Below are 21,310 nucleotides of genomic sequence, written 5' to 3' on the forward strand. Positions count from 1 at the left end.
AACAGAAGATGTTGCCATTCCATAATTACTGTATTTTGGGTTGAATGTGGTTCCTTTCCCAGTGTGGAGGACAGAATTCCAAATGTAACCAGTTGTCAATTCACATAGCATGAAGGATTGTATGCCAAATCGTGTGCTCTTTGATGCCATGTATTGTATCCAGCTGAGCCTTCCCTTGTAGGCCATTAGCCTTTTATCTATGCCGATATCTCTATCTGGCACAAAACTGCGTTCTTCTGAATCATTTCACATTTTCTTGCATTTTGATGCTGGATAAGTAGTTTCATCAAATTCTTCATTGTTTTCAAAATGCAAATACTTTATCATATTATATTTATTTATTATACATTATCAGGGAAAATGTGTACTCTGACATGACCGTGCCAAAGAATGGAGTGGAGTGTAATTTATTGGTTGTCCAATACAACTTTTGCAGAGGTTTCCCTACCCCTCCCTAAAGAATTATTAGGCCCAGAAATTTCCAAATGTCCTCTTTGGTGACTTGTTCCCACTTTCTGCTCCTTGAAAACTTCTGATGTGTAGCAGCTTGTTGTTCTCTGTACCGGTTTATCTCCATAAATATTTTTTCATTAACCTCATTGGTCAAAAATAGTTGTAGGTATGCAAAGGGGTTGTCATCTTCAACATTCACTTTCATACCAGGTGCTCCAGTAAATGGGAATCTTGGGGGCACTGCGTAATCCGTACTGCATTCAATAGAGCACCAAGTCCGCACATCACTGAGCTCAGTCGCAGGATCGTCACTGAAATCACTTTGTTTGATGACGAATTTCCCCACAAATCGCTACCACTCAATTCTGCAAGTGATTCTGTATCGCTATTGTGGTTTTCCAGCAGGTCATAAACCACTTTTGATGTAGAGGCATGCTTTTTGGATGCCATGGTCGTTCTCCAGTTTCCAGGCAGAAAGTCCAGTAAAACTGCAGGCAAGGGCAATGGACAAAGCACTGGGGGGCAAACTGAGGTCAAATGATTTGATACAGTAATTTAATCCAATAAGATTATAATGTATTGTCTGTGTTGTTTTACACATTTTGAATCTACCGCCGGTTCCAACCCCCTGCATCGCAATGCTTGCAGGGAAGGAAAGCTGGAACACACAGAGCATCAGGGCAGAAGATCCAGCCGCCAGACACAGCAGGAGTACATTGCAGGATCCCAGGGACAAAGTAAGTGGCCTCTTCCAGAATCCAGCGATGCAATCCCGAGTGTGACTCGGGGTTACCACTAATGGTACTCAAATTTCACCCCAAACCACAGTCGGCAATATAGCCAAGGAAATTAATCAATTAGAAGTAAAAAAAAAAAATTACCTGGCTAGGAGAGCAAATTTTTCACATTATATAATATATATCATAAAGAACTTTAATTTAACTTGGAAAAAACAGTTACTAAAACAACTAGGATGTGTTTATTAAAGGAATGAGTATATAGGTATATGAGGTATAATTAGCAATCGAGCTCTTGCACTGCAGAATCACATACGGTAAAACGTATACTTGAATAGCATACCTGATCTTTGAACCTATCTGAAAAATTCTGCTCTGGTCTGCTCATGGTTTCACAGGCAGGGAGTTTGATTGTTTCCTCCTGCCTTTGGGAGACGCTTCCAGAGCTTAGGACAGGAAATGCAGGATTTCTTTACCAGGATATTGGGTATTGACCATGTCCGAAGGAAGTTGGAAGGAAGCAGCTATCCTGGGAATTTGTGAAATAGGGCCCTTATTGACACCCCAAAAAACTTTACCGGTTGCATTTAGCTGTGCAGGGTAACCAGATACAAAGAGACTACTTCACAGTCCCTAGCTGTGAGAGTTTCTACTATGCTATAGTCACAAGGAGAAGAGTGTCCTCTGGTTAAAGTTAATGCATGTTTTTGAGTATCCCATGCTCCAATCCAAAGAAAAAACCCTAGACTGTTTATTGGAGGCAGAGCAAATTGACTTTTGCTTAGGTGAATGGGCAGTCTCTACACGATTGGAGAAAAAATACTTAACTTTCGGCAGGTCCTAAGGGGTATTGCTACATATGATTTTACATTTTTACCATAGATACACTTTAATGGATGGTTTAGACCAGCGTTTCTCAACTCTAGCCCTCAAGGAACCCCAACAGGTCATGTTTTCAGGATTTCCCTCAGATGAAACAGCTGTGGTAATTACTAAGGCAGTGAAACTGATCAAATCGCCTGTGCAAAATAATGGTAAGCCTGAAAACATGACCTGTTGGGGCGCCTTGAGGACTGGAGTTGAGAAACACTGTTTTAGACTACAGAAAGAGGTCATGCATTATCTTGTGTAATGCCATGTCACACAACTGATGTTTGAACAGAAACTGAAACTGCTGACACCAGAATGTGAAGATTTACTCTACTAAAGTCTGTGCATACAGGGCAACAAATGACATCATGAAAACACATGACTGATGCACATTGTATGCAGGTGAAAAAAAACACGGGGTGCAGGTAAGAATGTTCATAATGGCTGTGCGCCAGATTGCAGTATGCATTAAACATCCAGCTAATATTCATGTTAGACCATCTGTTTTAAAAAGGTGCACTAAAGAATGCACTATATATATATATATATATATATATATATATATATATATACACACACACACACACAAAATGGGTATTGCCAGTGCGGGCATATTTTACAGTTGGAATGAACTTGGACCTGGAATAAACTTACAGCTGGAATCACAGAGCTTTTAAACTTTTTGTAGCAGACTGTAGAGATAAAGTTTGATCCAGGGGCTGTACTGAGTTTTAATCTTTTTATTGTTTGAACAATTTCCGTCTATATCATCCCTGATTGACTGTAGAGAATTTTGTGTTATCAAGGGCAAAGGAATTTAATTAAGAAGTTTATCTATTTTATATGAATTGTCTGTAAATGGTAGGCTATAAAGTTTTTGGCAAAAATGAAAGAAGGTGTTATATACAGTATTTTATTAGGATGTGAAGTTATCTCGCTGGAGACTATATGGCTTCTAAGTGTGTTTTTTTTTCTGGCCAAGCTTGTAATAGTGTATTTAGCCTGAGTTCAGTGTAGGATTTTTTCACTATTGTCTGATAAAAAAAAAAAAAAAACTAACTGGAAATTCTGATGTTTATTTCTTTGATTAGGTATAAGAAACATTGCTGATTAATATATTATAATCTTTGTATTTTTTTTTTCAAAAGTTCAATTAAGTTGCAAGCTGTTAATTTTTGTTCTTACAGACTACTGGTTTTCTTTAAAGTGGAACTTTAACCAAGAAAAACACAATTTGCAAATAGGCATGTTTTTTAACACAGAAGAGACATACTATTGGGTTGCAAGTACAGTTGCGCCAGAGCTTAGTAAATGAGAGAGAGAGCTCTGCTGACTTCCCTCATCCAATTATGTGCAAGCAAAACATTTTTTTTTCAATTTTCCTTGCATGTGATTGGGTATTCCTTGTAAAGTGAAGCTTTACCTCATTTACTAAGATCTGTAGCAACTGAACTTGTAAAAGTGCACAGCCACATTGCCTTTGGTAAATCATCCCCTATGTCTCTCCTGCATTAAAGTTGCTTACTTGCCTGTTCACCATGCTGCACACATGCAGCTCAGTGTACAAATTTTGGCAATACCAAGATAAATCATAAACAGAGCAGTGCAGCGCTGAAAAAAAAAAAAAAAACCCTATTGGTATTATATAAAGTCTCTCAAGAAGAACAACAACATAAAAAGGAAAATGATACAAAGTGAATGAACAGTCTATGATGGTACTGATCGACAATCCTTCATTCTTCTCAGTGGATAGAATGCATACTGATATCCTTAATCACCAGAAAACAGGTGCTCCCACCACCAGACAGCCAAACCGCTCACCTTAAAGAATTGACCCCTGACTGAATAGATAGGTCAAATGGAGCATTCACCACTGCCAGTGGTCATATACCAGGATTCAGGTGGTTCAAAAAGGTGTAACTCAGCTCCTTGGATATCACAGCGTTGTCATCAGTGATGGCTCAAACTCCCCACATGGACAATATAAAATAGAAAAATATATATAGTGCAGACCATATAGATAAAAAAACGAATTTATTGCCAAAAGATAGATACTCACATACAGAGCATTACAACTAGTGCTGGATTATAAGCTTAAACAATGCAGTAAGGTGGTTGCAGTGACATTCCAGGGTCCTCCCGCACACGTATCGTCCTTAACGGGACTTCATTAGCGGATAAAGAGGCCCTTGCAACCATTTTCAAATTTATAACCACCCACTAATTATCCCCAGCTGAATGAATCATGATTAAAAGCCTGTAGCCAATCAGGGGACAGATATTCAAAACCATTTCCATCGTCCCCATTAAGTTAAAAATAATCAACATATATAATCATTCACATGATTTAAAACATATAAATCACACTTACTAATATCAAAAGTCATCAATTCAGCTTAAAATTCATCTTGCTCAAAGGTAATGTTGTAATGTTATACTCATCAGTGTCAGCACATGTAGGAAAGCCAAATAAACAAACTCAAGTCACATGTGGCCGGTCACATGATCGGAATACAGTCACATGAGTAAGGCAGAGCCAATCACAAGAGAGAAGGACTCAGTGTGCCACTTCCGCCCTCGCTGTATCCACGGCAATGCGGTAAACACAGCACGGTCGAGCACAGCAATGGGCGGGCCCGTAGCCACATGATAATAAAGTCATGTGACCAGAAGTCTCACACCCTCACTTCTGCCCCCACCGTGCTACCGACATCTCCATCCGTACAGCACAATGAGCGCAGACAGGGACGGACGCACTATCACGTGACACAGCTCAATAACTTCTCTAGAGAGACACCTCAGTTCGCCCACATCGTTGGCTTTATCACTACCCTGACATAACAGTAAAAGATATAATCCCTACCTTCCTTATATTGCCCACATCGCTGAGGGCACCTAAACATTAAGCATACCAAGATAAATAAATTTGCACGCATAAGCAGTAGTGATGTCATCGCAGCAAGGCAAAAGAAAATGAAGATCAGACCCGGAAGTCAATCTGGTCGAAGATAACCACAGTCACGGGGAGCTCCAGGAGTCCGCAGCACTGGATAGAAGGTGAGTGTAGTTCCACTTTCATAAAAATCTGTAGCATAATTAACCACTTGCCAACTACCCGCAGCAGATGTACTGCGGCAAGGTGGCTTGGCTGCGCAAATCGCCATGCACTAGCATTAATGGACTTTTTCACGCTCTGATTGGCCAGTAGGAGAGCCAATCATCAGGTCTTGCAGACTCGATGTCCACCAGCCACCTGCAATCAATCCCTGCAGAGACAGAACAGGGATCTGCCGAAGTAAACAAGGCAGCTCTCCGTTCAGTCAGGGGAAGACACTGAGATCTGTCTACCTGCTAAGCACGAATACGGATCTTTGTGTTTTCCCTGTCCCACAGTCCCCCATTCAATAAGAAAACACAAACAGGGAACCCATTTAACACCTTGATCGCCTCTTCCCTGCCAGTGTCATTAATACAAAGTCAGTGCATATTTTTAGCACTGATCACTGTAATAATGTTACTGGTCCCAAAAAAGTGTCAAAAATATCAGTTAGGTGTCCGATCTGTCCGCCAAAATGTTGCAGCCCCGCTAAAAGTCACTGATCACTGCCATTACTTGTAAAAAAAAGAAATAATAATAAAAATGCCATAAATCTATCTCCTATTTTGTAGACAACATAACTTTTGCAAAAAACAATCAATATACACTTATTGGGATTTTATTACCAAAAAAAGGTAAAAGAATACATATTGGCCTAAACTCATGAATACATTTTTTAATATATATATTTTGGATATGTATTATAGCAGAAAGTAAAAAAAATATTGTGTTGTTTTATTTCAAAATTGGTGGTTCTTTTTTTTGTTTATAGCACAAAAAATAAAAACCCACAGAGGTGATCAAATACCGCTAAAAGAAAGCTATATTTGTGGGAAAAAAAGGACGTCAATTTCATTTGGGTACAACGTCACACGCCCACGCAATTGTCAGTTAAAGAAATGCAGTACTCTATTGCAAAAAATGTCCTGGTTATCAAGGGGGTAAATCCTTTTGGGGCTGAAGTGGTTAAACACTGCAACAATTAGAATCAGGGATCACCATTCTTTCAAGTTATCTCTCACATTGACCAGATAATGATGATGGAAAAATTTCACATCTATCGTTGATGCTAAGTGGGACCCTTGGTTCATTTACAGCCATAGCGACTGATCTCACTTAACATTTTCATGCAATGAATTTATGCTCTACCTTGTTTTTTTTTTGAATTTTCATTTTGTTTAGTTGCAATTTATTTTTGAAAATGAGATAGAAACACTACAGGCATACCCCACTTTTAAGTACACAATGGGGTTTATTTACTAAAGCTGGAAAGTGCAAAATCAGGCTTATTTCTGCATAGAAACCAATGAGCTTCTAACCCCAGCTTGTTCAATTAAGCTTTGGTAAAAAAAATATTGAAGCTCATTGGTTTCTATGCAGAAGTGAGCCTGATTTTGCACTGTACAGCTTTAGTAAATATGTAAAAACCCAATTGTGGGGTATGCCTGTACACAGTATGATCTGCTCCTCCAACAATAGGGAGCAGAAAAAATGGATGTTCTTAAGTTGCTTGTTATTGAATACAGTGGCGGCCGGTGAAGTTTTTGGATGGGGGGGCGCTAGACACCGCCCATCATGACCCCGCCCATCATGTTGGCCCCTCCCACTTCTCATAAACCACGCTTCTTATGTAATTTGGAAAAAAAATTGGTGTGGGTTCCCCCCTCTGAGAGCATACCAGGCCCTTAGGTCTGGTATGGATCCCAAGGGGAACCCCCTACGCCGAAAAAAACGGCGTGGGGGTCCCCACCCCCTTTCCTGGCCGGCCGGGTAGCGTGCTCGGATAAGGGTCTGGTGTGGATCTAGGGGGACCCCAACGCCGTTTTTTCGGCGTAGGGGGTTCCCCTTGGAATCCATACCAGACCTAAGGGCCTGGTATACTCTCGGAGGGGGAACCCACGTCAATTTTTTTTTCAGAAACTTGGCGTGGAGTTCCCCCTTCAGAGCTCATTCTCTGATTGGCCACAGCAAAAGTCGCCTGGCCTGGGGAAACCTTTCTGGCTGTGAAAGCTTTTTTCCATTCATTCAGCTAAATGCATGAACATTCTCAACAAAGTAGAAACTAGAAAGCCTTTATGCGGTGACTCACCTCCTGCCTCACTGTCTTGCAGCTCCGCTCGGGCTGAGGAACGGAGCTGCCAACGTCACTTCCGGGTTTCGTGAAGCAGCCGAAAGCCGGAAGTGACCTGCCTGTCTAAGATTGACAATGCTCCCGCCCGTAGAATCACAGTGATTTTACGGGCGGAAGCTAGTCGGCGTTCTGCAGTGCGCCGCAAGGCGGGTTTTTAACCCGCAAATGAAGCGCCATGGATGCCACAGTACACTATGTTAAATTGTTAAATGACATTTTTTTTTTTTTATGTCTTAAAGGGCCCGTTTTATTTATTTTTAACTTTTTTTTTAACTTTTTATTTATTTTTATTTTTTTTTACTTTACACCTAGGGAGAGGGGGGGCGGCGCCCGGGCGCCCCTATGGGCGGGCCGCCACTGATTGAATAGCTTACAATTTTTGCATTAGTATCTGCAACAGATGTTTATCTGTTATGATGTCATTGTAAAATTTTACAGTTATCTTATAACCTTGATTCCAGATCCAGTCATACTGTTTTGTATTGTAACCTTTTTTTTAATATCAATAAAAAAGTTTTTTAAACAAAAAAAAAAAGAATCATGTTTTTTTTTTTTTAGAAAAGTTATTATCTATTAAATGTATACATTTTTTATTAATTCAAGACACTATTGGAGGCCATCATTAAAAGGCTAATGCGGTTATAAAAAAATCCCTCTGCCCTACACTCCTCCACCGCCCATTACTCATCAAAAGTCAAATGGATTTACACACCTCAAATGCACTTAGGCATCACACAACTGTGACTTAACGAAGGGTGGACTTTGAGGCTGAATTGCTAAATGAACTGGGAATGGTCACACAAAAAAAGAGTGAAAATTGACTTCAGTTATCCAGTCATGTGTAGATGAAAAACATAAACAAGAATTTAATTATTACAAGATTGGTTAATTGATGTTTTTTTTTTTTTTTTGTGAACATTCTTGATTTCTTTAGTAAATCAGCTTGGGAATGTATACACATATCCAATGCATGCTCTTTTCTGGTCCAATCAGCGCTGGGCTAGGTCATCTCAAGCAACACACAAAAAAAGGATGAAGATGACAACAGTGTCATTGACTAAATTTGGGCATTTATCTCCATAAGGGCACTGATATCACCAGCATCCCACCCCTTTGTTTATGTGTGCTACCGGGAATGACCCAGCCCAGGGCTGATTGAATTAAAAAAATAATGCAAACTGAAAGTTCAAATAGAGATGAGATCAGAAGAAACTAGAGTTCATCTCTAGTAGTAAACTATAAATTGTCACTCATTCACTGTCCCCGACTATCTGGTTGTCTCCAAAGGCAGTTGATATCATTGATTTATGTTTAATTGTCACATGACCTTGGCCCCTGCCTGCTACCGGGAATTGATGGTCACGTGCATGGTGAAAAATACCCCCGCATGCAGCATGATTGGCCCCGCCCACAAGACATTTAGAAAATTCTGTGCAAGATGCATTAGTATACTTTGATCTCTTTGACACTTAGGGGCTGATTTAGTAAAACTGGAGAGTGTAAAATCTGGTGCAGCTCTGTTGATACGAGCAGACCTGTTGGATGAGCCATCTGTGTCCACTCAGTTTATGCACAGCTGACATGGACAGAGCCCACTCTGCTCTTCGTTCAGCAGGAAATAAACAGGGCTGAACACCCCCCAGTTCGGTTTTCACCAGAACATACCGAACAGCCAAAAAAATTGTCAGAACACACGAACACCATTAAAGCCTGTGGGACACGAACATGAATATTCAAAAGTGCTAATTTTAAAGGCGTATATGCAAGTTATTGTCATAAAAAGTGTTTGGGGACCCGGGTGCTGCCCCAGGGGACATGTATCAATGCATTTTTTTTTTTAAACGGCTGTTTTTTTAGGAGCAGTGATTTTTTTAATGCTTAACCACTTAAGGACCAGGCCTCTTTTTCGGACTTGGTGTTTCCATGTTTAAAACAGTTTTTTTTGCTAGAAAATTACTTAGAACCCCCAAACATTTTATATTTTTTTTTCTAACACCCTAGAGAATAAAATGGCGGTCATTGAAATACTTTTTTTCACACCGTATTTGCGCAGCGGTCTTAGAAGCGCACTTTTTTTGGAAAAAATTCACTTTTTTGAATAAAAAAATAAGACAACAGTAAAATTAGCCCAATTTTTTTTTATACTGTGAAAGATAATGGTATGCCGAGTAAATTGATACCCAACATGTCACGCTTCAAAATTGCGCCCGCTCGTGGAATGGCGTCAAACTTTTAGCCTCAAAAATCTCCATAAGCGACATTTAAAAAATTCTACAGGTTGCATTTTTTGCGTTACAGAGGAGGTCTAGGGCTAGAATTATTGCTCTCGCTCTACCGATCGCGGCGATACCTCACATATGTGGTTTGACCACCGTTTTCATATGCGGGCGCTACTCACGTATGCGCTCGCTTCTGTGCGCAAGCTCGTCGTAACGGGGTGTTTTTAAATTTTTTTTTTTTTTTTCTTATTTATTTTAATTTATTTTATTTATTTTTACACTTTTTAAAAAAAAATAAATAAAATGGATCACTTTTATTCCTATTACAAGGAATGTAAACATTCCTTGTAATAGAAAAAAGCATGACAGGTCCTCTTAAATATGAGATCTGGGGTCAAAAGGTCCTCAGATCTCATATTTGGGCTAAAATGCAACAAAAAAAAAAAAAACAAAAAAAAGAAAATCTGACATTTAAAAAAAATATATACCTTTAAGAGGTATGGGCGGAAGTGACGTTTTGACGTCGCTTCCGCCCTCCTATGGTATAGAGACGAGTGGGGGCCATCTTAGCCTCACTTGTCTCTATGCCCAGCAGAGTGAAGGACCCGATCGCCTCCGCCGCTACCGACGGCTCCGGTAAGCGGCGGAAGGTGCGGGAGGGCGGCGGGAGGGGGGGGTGGCACCTCTCCCGCCGCCGATAGCGGTGATCTCGCGGCGAATTCCGCCGCGGAGACCACCGTTATCGTACAGCCGACCGCCGCCTGAAGAGATGGACACCTCGGTTGTGGCAGCAGCTGCTGCCGTTACCGAGATATCCCTCTTCAAAAAATGGACGTACATCGTCGTGCGGCGGTCGGCAAGTGGTTAATGTGAAACAATAAAAGTATAATATTCCTTTAAATTTCATACCTAGGGGTGTGTATAGTATGCCTGTAAAGTAGCGCTTGTTTCCCGTGCTTAGAAAAGTCCCTGCACAGAGTGTCATTTCTGAAGGAAAAAAAAGTCATATTAATCATATTAATTAGTCATAATATTCCCTTAATTTCCATATCAGACCTGAACGGCCTGGTATGGATTTTAGTAGGTCCCCACGCAATTTTAAAAATTTGGTTCAGGGTTGCCTTTAAAACTCATACCAGACCCAAAGGCCCTGGTAATGGACTGAGGGGGTTTCCCATGCTCTTTTTTTCAATGATTTTTTATCTATATTGCTGAGACTCGACAATTCATTACAGCCGCGATCAGCATTAAATGACAATTTGTCCTTTAGAAATGTAATTTTGCTGTGGTACTGTTCTAAACACGGGAAACATGTGCCATTTTACAGGCATACTATAGACACCCCCAGGCACGATATTTAAAGGAATATTTCATTTTTATTGTTTCACTTTAAGCATTAAAAAAATCACTGGTCCTGAAAAAAAACGGCCATTTAAAAAAAAAAAAACTTTTATGAAAATAATTGCATATAAGCCTTTAAAATGAACACTTTTGATTTTTCATGTTAATGTCCCATAGACTTAAACGGTGTTCCGTCAGCTTTTGAATTTGCCCCGAACGCCGCATATTGTTTGGTGCTCTCAGAACATTCGAACAGCCAAAGTTCGGCCCGAATTTATGCTTGGGCAGAACCGTTCGCCCATCTCTAGTAAACAGACTCTGCTGTCTGTTTTACATTCGAATACCTCCAATCTGATCCACCTACATAAAGGATGACGGATCCCCTTCTGTTTTTTTTTTTTTTTAGCAGACCAGAAGTAGACAGGTATGAATGGGCACAATTTCATAAGGGTAAATGGGCTGTCCAATCAAGTCTGCCTAAAAAAACTGACAGGCGGACCTAATTGGACCCTTTGTTTGAAAGGTGCCTTATTCTTGCTTCTCTATCAGGTCACTGACCCAGTACAAGTTTTTACATATCGGCTATACTGGCTTCTTACATGCACATGTGTACCGAATGAGTGATTAAGAAAGTAGTAAGGATATATTTATCCTCATATCTATTCTGAGAAGTCTGTTTAAGGTAATAAAACGTGTCCTGCTATAACATCTATCCTAGATAGATTATTGAAAATTGAATATTAATCTTCAGATATAGAAAAGGGCATTTTCACACTAAAATAGGTTTGAGTAAACAGGTTTTATTTCCATGTATTCATCAGTTATCTCTAAAACAACATAATTTATCACAATTTGTTCTGGCTCACTAAGCTGGGTATTCACATGTTGTTCAATATACAGGGTAATTATATTTTACATAGAAACTCTAGCCCAGAAAGCTCATTTCACTCTTTCTTGGGCCAAATCACACTGAGCTTGTTTTATAGCTAGGTAAATATCATTATGCTGACTAAAACAAAAACTGGACATGGTTCTGTTTATTTAAGACATTTCTTACTGACTATTTGCATAAACAGTGGCTGCAACTGCACCCAGAACCATTTGGCCCAATATTATACTATTAAAAAAAATTAGTTATAATGAGAAAATTTTAAATGGCATATACGAATTCACAAGGAACAGGAATACTGTATTTTTTACACATCCCATAAAGTATCTCATTAGTTTTGGTTACTAGTCCTGTTTTATATTTGAAAGCAGTGATTAATGATGAACAGTTGGAAAATCAGGCAGATTTGTGGATTGCATTCTTTGTTATGGGACCACAGACAGAACCCCAAAGAAGACAAAAAATAATACAAAAATATTTTGGATTAAAATGGCTGCAGCCGTTTATTATTGATATAATAATTATTGATTGGATAAATAATTGACTAATAATATTTATTTATATGAATATTATTATACAGAAATTATATAGTGCCAACAGTTTGTGCAGCACTTTACAACATGAGGGCAGACAGTATAGTTAAAATACTATATGTATATACTGGAATTTTTATTGATTTTTTAAATACTACTAATGGTGGTGATCATTAACTTATAGTGGGATGTGCGGCGCGCAATCTGACACTAACTTACAATAGGTGGGACTGACTAACTTCTGCTGACTAGCGAGGAGCCGAACACTCCCCTGTTCGATTCGCATCAAGAACATGCAAACAGGCAAAAAATTTGTTTGAACACGCGAACACCGTTAAAGTCTATGGGACTCAAACCTGAAAAATCAAAAGTGCAAATTTTAAAGGCTAATATGCAAGTTATTGTCATAAAAAGTGTTTGGGGACCCAGGTCCTGGCCCAGGGAACGTGTATCAATACAAAAAAAAGTTTTAAAAACGGCAGTTTTTTTTGGGAGCAGTGATTTTAATAATGCTTAAAGTGAAACAATAAAAGTGTAATATTCCTTTAAATTTCATAGCTAGGGGGTGTCTATAGTATGCCTTTAAAAGAGCGCATGTCTACCATGTTTCAAAAAGTCCCTGCACAAAATGTCATTTCTAAAGGAAAAAAAGTCATTTAAAAGTACTTGCGGCTATAATGAATTGTCAAGTCTTGGCAATACAGATGAAAATCATTGAAAAAAACAGCATGGGGATTCCTCCCAGTCCATTAGCAGACCCTTTGGGTCTGGTATGAATATTAAGGGGAACCAAAATTAAAAAAAAAATAAAATTGCGTGGGGTCCCCCCAAATTCTGTTACCAGGCCCTTCAGGTCTGGTATGGATATTAATTGGAACCCCACACCAATTTTTTTTAAAAATGACTTAGGGGTCCCCCTCAGAATCCATACCAGACCCTTCAGGGGAACCCACGCCAAAATAAAAAAAAAATGGCGTGGGGTTCCCCCCAAAAATCCACACCAGACCCTTATCCAAGCACACAACCTGGCAGGCCACAGGAAATGAGGGGGGACGAGAGACCGCCCCCCTCCTTAACTGTACCAGGCCACATGCCCTCAACATTGGGAAGATGCTTTGAGGCAGCCCCCCAAAGCACCTTGTCCCCATGTTGATGAGGAGAAGTGGCTCATCCCCACAACCCTTGCCCGATGGTTGTGGGGGTCTGCGGGTGGGGGGCTTATCAACATCTGGAAGCCCCCCTTAACAAAGGGGACTCCCAGATCCCCCCATGTGAAATGGTAGTGGGGTACATTTTACTAACATTTCACCTAAAAAAGTGACAAAAAAGGTAAAAAAACACACACACAGCTTGGCACAAGTCCTTTAATAAAAAAAAAATCCAGTGATGTAATCCTTCTACGTTCCATGAACAATACAGCCTCCTTCATAGGAGCCGCGCGGCAGAATGAAGCATGTCTCGGGTGACAGTTCTTAAATAACCGAGGACGGGGCCACCCGTGATGTGTGGATGGGTGACCCACCCACCTCTGATGCAAGGGGGAATACCAGGGTTACCCAGTGACATGTACGGATGACCCCGCTCCCTCTGACACATCACGAGAAACCCCTGTTGCGTCAGTGGGGGCGGGGTCACGCGTACGTGTCATGAGAAACCCCCGTTGCATCAGAGGGGGCGGGGTCACCCATACATGTCACTGGGTAGCCCTGGCATTCCCCCTTGCATCAGAGGGGGCAGGGTCACCCGTTCACACATCACGGGTGGCCCCGTCCTCAGTTATTTAAGAACTGTCATCTGAGACGTGCGTCATTCTGCCAGGCAGCTCCTATGAAGAAGACTGTATCATTCATGGATCGTAGAAGGATTACATCACTGGAATTTTTTTTTATTTTGTTTTTATTAAAGGACTTGTGCCAAGCTGTGTGTGTGTGTTTTTTTACCTTTTTTTTGTCACTTTTTTGGGTGAAATGGTAGGAGTACAATGTGCTCCATTACCATTTCACATGGGGGGGCGGGATCTGGGAGTCCCATTTGTTAAAGGGGGCTTCCAAATTCTTATAAGCCCCCCGCCCGCAGACCCCCACAACCACTGGGCAAGGGTTGTGGGGATGAGGCCCTTCTCCCCATCAACATGGGGACAAGGTGCTTTGAGTGCATGTGGCCTGGTACGGGTTCAGAAGGGGGGCTGCTCTCTCCCCCCTCTTTTCCTGCGGCCTGCCAAGTTGCGTGTATGAAAAAGAGTCTGGTATGGATTTTTGGGGGGAACCCCACGCCATTTTTTTTCTTATGTTGGTGCGGGAAAAACTGACGTTTTTAAAACTTTTTTTTGCATTGATACATGTCCCCTGGAGCAGGACCCAGGTCCCCAAACAGTTTTAATGACAATACCATGCATATAAGCCTTTAAAATGAGCCCTTTTGATTTCTCCCATAGACTTTGAAAAGGGTGTTCTACGGCTTTTGAATTTGCCACGAACACCCAAAATTGTTCGCTATTCGGCGAACGGGCAAACAGCCAATGTTCGAGTCTAACTCATGTTCATCCCTACCGCTGACCAGTGACACTAATACAGTGATCAGATACTATACACTGTCACTGCACTAAAAACAATAGCTGGGAAGGGGTTAACATCTAAGGTAATCAAACGGTTAACTGTGTGCCTAACAAGTGTTAATGTGAGCTGCTTTTTATTAATTATCTTGATTTCTTATCTAAGCTTTGCAAGGATAGATCTTTTGTGTAAACACAGGGCTCTGGGCTGTGATTGGACACAGCTGACTGACAGGTCCTGGCCATGACATGACTGTGTACAATCATAGTGGGTGCCGGAGCATGAGTTGGGCCCTAAATCTGGAGACAGGCAGCAACATACCAGTATGTTGCCTTGCCTGTATGGACCGCCTGCCCACAGTACATTGTAGGTGGATGGTCCCCAAGTATGTATCCTATATAACTTTGGCAGCACAGTAGCTAAGTGGTTAGCACTTCTGTCTGATAGTACAAGGGGTGTTGGTTTGTATGTTCTCCCTGTACCTGTGTGTTTGTCTTCACCTGGATATCCTGATCTCCTCCTGCCCTCCAAAGACATGTTAGTAGGTCATTTGTTCCTAGTATGTGTATGTATGGATGTAAGTTAGGGACCTTAGATTATAAGCTCCTTGAGGGAAGGGACTGATGTAAATATACAATATATACTGTATGTAATGCCCTGTGTAAATTGTTGGCACTATATATATATATATATATATATATATATATATATATATATATATAAATAACTCAGCCGGTACAGTTTGAGTTAGCATATGTTAAAGGGTCCCTAAAGACAATTTTATTTTTCATTTTGGATAAAATAAGGGAGGGTTATTAGTTTTATCTTTATGTCTCTTTCTTTCTCTATTTTTCTTTAACTTTTTTCTTTTTTTTCTTTTTATCTTCATTTCCTCTTTTGTATTGTTTTTTATTATTTTTACTCTTATTCATTTAATTTTATTGTATCTCACTTTATTTACCCATCCTTTGTGCTGTGTTGTGTGTGTATATATATATATATATATATATATATATATATATATATATATACATATGGACTTTTTAACATCTTGCCTATTGCTGTATGGCTTGATCCTTAGTGAGAGTTATGCGGGGTCTGTGGTTTGGAACTAGGGCTTGGAGCTAGGGCTGGTCTGGTGCACCTTGTAGTTCCTTGCACCGCCCCTTCCTCTCCCCTCTATATAAATCCTGCTGATGATGGCCGGATTATATATGCCTGATGTGAGTGCTCAAGCCACGTCCGTTTTCAAGAGGCTGACATGCCTGCTGACGTGCCTTGCTGATGTGCCTGCTGTGATATCCCCTACAGATGCCACCGGAGCGGCAGGGGACTGATCCATCACCACTGCCCAGCTGGAACACTAAGGACAGCTAAAAGAACCATAAAACCAATGCCTGTATACCTCTTCTCAAATGTGAGTTTACTTTTGAAGCAAATTAAACCTTTTTAACAGTAAATAAGACAAATAGAGAGGGTACATTTCACAGACAGCTTTAAAACTTAACAAGTGTTCTAGTCCCTATATCCAAAACTAAAAAAATGCCTTTAATTACACTTTAACCATAAAATACTGTCCCCTTTCAAAATAAAGGGACAAAACCACATACATAGGACTGTGACAATGGGTGGGAGAGCAGGATATGTCTCTTCTGTTGTTAATCAGTGATCTGCTACTAACTGTGCACTTCTTTTTCTTTATATAGATATTTGCTGTTAGAACACATGTGACAAACCTAAACCAATATTATGTAAGTACATGCAAGAATGCTTTTAACAATACCTGTCCTATTTGAGGTCTATCACAGTCCCATAAGTGGGGGTGATGCAAATTGTTGCTCCTCTGCATTCTCTTAAATATTTACCATCAGAATTCCCCAGCCTCTGTAGATCATGGAATTCATATCTTGCTTAGCTAGGTTTCTATACTGCTTGTATACTTGTATGCTTGTATACTTCTATACTGCTTGATTCTCTGCAAATCAGTCAAATATACAGTTAGATATTTAAGAGGACCAAAAAAAGATGAATCTGTAATTCACCAGATTTGATGATCCCTAGAAGTGATGTCAAGGTTTAAATGCTGTTTGATGGCAGCACTCTGGAAACTCAGGCCACTGCTCTCACGCATAACTTTAGCGGCCAGAGTCTCCAGTGGTCCAACTAGTTCTAAAAATACAATCCAACAAATGAAAGAGAATTCATTTAGCTGCTCTTGTGTGGTTTGATTCAATGCATATTATTGATTTTAAAGTTTTAGATTTTTTCGAGGAGATCCAAATCTATCTATCTATCTATCTATCTATCTATCTATCTATCTATCTATCTATCTATCTATCTATCTATCTATCTATCTATCTATCTATCTATCTATCTATCTATCTATCTATCTATCTATCACTATGCAGTATAATAACCTGATCAAATGTATTTATACTGGAATTTAATATCTGCATACTATTAGTTATGACATTTTAGTAATGGCACAATGTACTTAATAGTTTAATGAACTTCAGACATAGGCTGCTGGTAATAGTCAATACTTCCCTAACAGTACAGAGGCTGCCCAGTACCACAAGCACCAGTCTATACACTTCAGCTCCAGTAACTTAGTCTAGGGGAACACTTTTTGAAATGTATAATGCCCCATACACACGGTGGACATTCCAACCACAAAATCTGTTGGATTTTTTCCGACAGATTTTGGCCGGAACTTGTCTTGCATACACACGGTCGCACAAAGTTGTCGGAAAATCTGATTGTTCCGGAACAAGGTGATGTTTGTAACGTAAGACAGGACTACGTAGGGTCCAGTAGCCAATAGCTTTCGTCTCCAATTTTTTTCTGAGCATGCATGCCACTTTGTGCGTTGGAATTCTCTACACGCGATTGGAAAAAGTCTGATCGGATTTTGTTGTCGGAAAATTTTAAATCCAGCTCTCAAACTTTTTACATTGGAAATTCGGACAGAAAAAGTTTGATCCCACACATGATCGGATTTTCCGACAACATAATCCGATCAGACTTTTTCCATCAGAATTTCCAACCGTGTGTATGGGGCATTACTTGAAGAACTTTACTCGGGAGAGGGGTTAGGGCATGTCATACTCCAAAAGAGATTAGCAACAACATTGAGTGAACATATAGCGGGTTATTTACTAAAGGCAAATCCACTTTGCACTACAAGTACTCTGCAAGTGCACTTGGAAGTGGAGTCGCTGTAGATCCGAGGAGGACATGCCAGGAAAATAAAAAACAGCATTTTTGCTTGTACATGATTGGATGATAAAATCAGCAGAGATTCCCCTCATTTCAGATCTTCCCCTCAGATTTACAGCGACTGCACTTCCAAGTGCAGAGCGGATTTGCCTTTAGTAAATCAACCCCATAGTGCTCTATTATTATTTCAGGAAAATATATATCCTTATCTTGGCAAAATATGAGGCTTGCACCACTGCCTTTAAGCCGAAACATTTTATACTTTTTACACCACCGTGCACTATCATCTTTAGGCGTTTCCCCATATTTACCTAGTGGAGAGGCCTTGGAATGCCCTAGTCACCCTCTCCTCATGTGGTTTACATATATTTTGGTGAGAACTACTTGCTATCCTGCCTTGTTAGTGCAGATGTATATTGCATGTGTATATATATATATATATATATATATATAAATATATACTTTTTTGAATATCTTTGAGACACCTAATGATGTTGTGTTCATTTTTATTATAGATTAAAGTGATTTAACCCCTAAGTGCCTGAAGAAGATTATAAAAAGGCAAAACATGTTGAGCAAGATGTTGAGCTGGATATTACCACCCCTCCAATAGCCACCATTGGATACTTGGATACTAGGGAACCTTGCTTGTTTCTATTACTTTCGTATGCACTGTGATTATTGCCATTTGGTTACCTTGAGCCCTTGAACATCTACTGGTACCAAATGTGATTTTCAGAATGCTGCACAATAACGGGTACTTTTTCTTCAGGCCCACACTCTGAGGACAAGGAAAGGCCAGAACTCTGAGACCCTGTGAGAGCTGTTTCATAGTTGTCCATAGCTATCACTGACACTTACATTCCCCAAAAGCACAGTCACCAGGAATCAGTTTAGGGTCATTACTCACAAGTCCCCAGACCAGCTATAGAGTCCATGGGCAACCTCAGGGCAGCATTTCCTAAGACTTTGGAACTCTCCTGGAGATAAGGAGAAAAATCTCCAGGGCTTCAGACTATTTTTTTTAATCTTTTATCAATTTATTTTTTTATTTTTTTATTATTAAACATTGCATTCAAGCAAATAACCACATTTAAGTCATTATAGGGATACATAATCTCCCCAAAAATAAAAAAATACATTCATTTACATAGATAATGTCAAATTAACCCCCCTGACGGTATTCCCGAGTCTGGCTCGGGGTGGAATTTTTATACCAAAAGCGGTAACCCCGAGCCAGACTCGGGACCGCATCGCTGAATGCAGGAGGAGGTTTACTTACCTTCTCCCTCGGATCCAGCGATGTCCCCACGCTGTACGAGCGAGCTGTGTCTCGTTCGATCTATCACGGAGCTGATCTCCGTTCCCTGCGAGCGTTGCGACACACGGGGACGGAGATCGGCGCCAAATTTAAAAAGTGAAACACACACTATACATACAGTATAATGTAATCTTACAGATTACATTGCTGTTTGTAATTATTTTACCTCCCCTTTGTCCCTAGTGGTCTGTCCAGTGTCCTGCATGCAGTTTTATATTATAAAAACTGTTCTTTATGCCTGGAAACTGGAGATTGTCCATAGCAGCCAAAACTGTCCCTTTACATCAAAAATGATTTTAGACCAGCTAGAAAACAGCGATAATAAATTGTAATCACTCGCAGAATTGAGCGATAGCGATTTGTGGGGAGATCTGTCATCAAATATTGAAAAGTAATGACAGTGACAATTCTGCAACTGAGCAAATTTCAGTGTTTTTGATTTGATTACATTATTGAATAATTTTTATTATTGTTATATTATTATTTGGTACAATTATTTATAGTTATTTATTATATTATAATTTATGATTTCATTTTTCAAACTTTATCATACCCGGGATGTCTGCTAGACTCTGGTTTGGACAGATTTAAGAGAGTTATTGCTAAGAATTACAGGACTACAATATAAAACGCCAAATTTTCATGCAAAATAATTGTACCGCTTTTAGCACCTAAAATCCGAAATAATTGTACTGCCAGGGAGGTTAATCCATGAAGTATTAAAATAGAAAAAACACAAAACAAACAAACCTAGCACCTGTCGGACTAAAATAGCTTAGCATATAGTAAGCAAAACATAGTATTACATGGATACATTTTACATGTCAAATTATTCACCCCTGATATCAAACATCAGTCTATGGTCTATGGCAAACAGCATCAAAGTATCTGGCTTTTACATACTCACTTCATTTCTTCTCTTCTACCCCCCCAACTTCTGCTCTTTGCTCATATCTACCTCCTCTGCCTTCATTCCTCTCCACCAGGTCATATAGTCATATAGTTGATTGATTACTGGATTCTATCCAGCATGACCATATTTTTTCAAACTTTTTGGGTGTACCTCTATGTTAGTATTTTAGTTTTTCCTTTTAAGTATATCATTAAGTTTCTCATCCCATTGTTTATGGGTTGGAGGAACAGAAGATTACCATTTTTGTAAAATAACTTTATGTGTTAAATATAAGGATCTTATCCACATAGTGTGCATCTCTTCTGGTAATACTCCATTAGAGATTATTCCCAATAATGCAAATTTAGGCGTCCCTGTTAACTCCGTGGAGCATAATAAATTTAGGGTTATAAATATTAATATTCTAAGAAAAAAAAAAGTCAAATAAAAGGGCGGAAAGAACACTATTTTTTTTGTGGCCCTCTCGATCAGATAGCCCCTATGTGTGCGTATGTGTTATTGTTTTATTATGTCAGCTATGTCTTTGTTTGTATATGTTTGTTTTGCATGTTGATTTATGTGCACCTTTTGGAATATATTAGTATCTTTGCCTCTCTCCCCCCCCCATGCTTTTTCCCCCTCGCCTTCATAGGTGGGGATCTATGAGGGTTTTGGCAATGGGGGTGGTGGATTGGGAGGGGAAGGGAGAGGGAAAGGGTTCAGGGAGGCATGGGTTGGAGTGAAAAGTTCTGATATTTGCTGTATATGGTTTTATTTATTTTTGGACAATTTATTTGATATTAGTGTTATATGGCTCCCTTGAGTGATGTGTAAATTTCATGGAATGGTAGTGGTCTTGGTAACCCTTCTAAGCAACAAGCAGTGTTTACCTCACTAAAGAGATTCTCATCGTCAATAATATGTCTCCAGGAAACCCATTTAAATTCTGACACTTGATTTACTAATGACAAATCAACTTTGCACTACAAGTGCACTTGGAAGTGCAGTTGCAGTAGATCTGAGAGGAAGATCTGAAATGAGGGGAGACTCTGTTGA

At 39.8% G+C, this 21,310-nt stretch overlaps 1 long non-coding RNA gene across 2 annotated transcripts; it reads left to right on the forward strand.

Annotated features, from left to right (window-relative positions):
• Positions 1-4,747: 4,747 nt before the first annotated feature.
• On the forward strand, positions 4,748-20,288 carry LOC143964482 (uncharacterized). Of its 2 annotated transcripts, XR_013271148.1 has the most exons (4): positions 4,748-5,117; positions 16,134-16,239; positions 16,529-16,573; positions 18,557-20,288. It is a non-coding gene; the product is annotated as an uncharacterized LOC143964482 (long non-coding RNA). The 2 variants fall into 2 exon arrangements; XR_013271147.1 differs by lacking the exon at positions 16,134-16,239.
• The last annotated feature ends 1,022 nt before the right edge of the window (positions 20,289-21,310 follow it).

This window comes from Lithobates pipiens, unplaced genomic scaffold (assembly GCF_037356315.1).
Source record: "Lithobates pipiens isolate NorthernLeopardFrog02 unplaced genomic scaffold, aLitPip1_a1.2 Scaffold_8, whole genome shotgun sequence".
Lineage (NCBI taxonomy): Eukaryota > Metazoa > Chordata > Amphibia > Anura > Ranidae > Lithobates > Lithobates pipiens.